Below are 1107 nucleotides of genomic sequence, written 5' to 3'. Positions count from 1 at the left end.
ATGAAACATCGGCCTTGGATTTGGAAAGTCTGAAAACAGAATTAAGTCAGCTACAAGAAAACTATGATTCAACAGATACATCAATCAGATCGGGTTCTCACCGGAAAGTAACCGAAATATTCACGACGGTTCATGACTGGCTGTTTGATATTTACAAATCTTTATTTCTTGAAAAGAGTGGCAAGTATAATAAAATGATCTTCGTTGTTTATATTAAGAAAAGACTAAACCTTTACGTAATATCTGAACAATTTAACGTTCTTGAAAAATGAGTTTATCTTTAACAGATGTCCAGAGTCGGCAGTGTTCTGAGAGTTATGAATACGATGCTTTTTTGTCTTGTGACGAAAAAATCACAAGTTACGTTTGGGAAACCTTTCTTCGACGCACAGAAAATGACTACAATCTCTTTTATCCCTATCAGGGACTTGCCAGTAGGAGGAAATTTATACGAGGAAATCGCCGATACAATAGAGAAGTACTTTAAAGATTACACTTGTAATGGACCCGGCCCTTTACTTCCATAAACTTAAAGCATATACAATTGTAGTCTATAATGTCGTCAATCAACTTAACACAAGGTTAAATAAGATGTAAAACAAAGATTTTCTATATGAAGAAAAAATGAAAAAAAGTATGTAACAGAAATGTAAATGATTATTTTTTTCTCGCAAAATCCGACATTGAAACAGCAAGGTCTATTGTGTAAAGGAAAACTAATTTCTGTCGTAGCTTTTTGTTAGCTTTTAGTTTAAAGTTCCACAAACATATTGCTTTAGTCTGTTTCTTACTTTTATTTTTTTTTTATGCCCCCGGATCGAAAGATCCCAGGGGTATATTGTTTTTGTCCTGTCTGTCTGTTTGTCTGTCTGTTGTCAACTTTAACCTTGCCAATAACTTTTGATTGGTTGGAGCTATGACTTTCATAATTCACAAGTGTATTTCTTGTGACAAGACCTTTCTTTGGGTACCATCATATTTGACCTTTTGAGTTGACCTTGGAGTTTGACCCACTTTTGCAAAATTTTATGAGACTTTAATCTTGGCCATAACTTTTGAACAGTTGGTGCTTGGGGTTTCAAACATCACATGTGTATTTCTTGTGAC

Source organism: Saccostrea echinata, unplaced genomic scaffold (assembly GCF_033153115.1).
Source record: "Saccostrea echinata isolate AGI-Se365-2 ecotype Australia unplaced genomic scaffold, CSIRO_AGI_Sech_v1 ptg000001l, whole genome shotgun sequence".
Lineage (NCBI taxonomy): Eukaryota > Metazoa > Mollusca > Bivalvia > Ostreida > Ostreidae > Saccostrea > Saccostrea echinata.
This window is presented reverse-complemented; position numbering follows the sequence as displayed.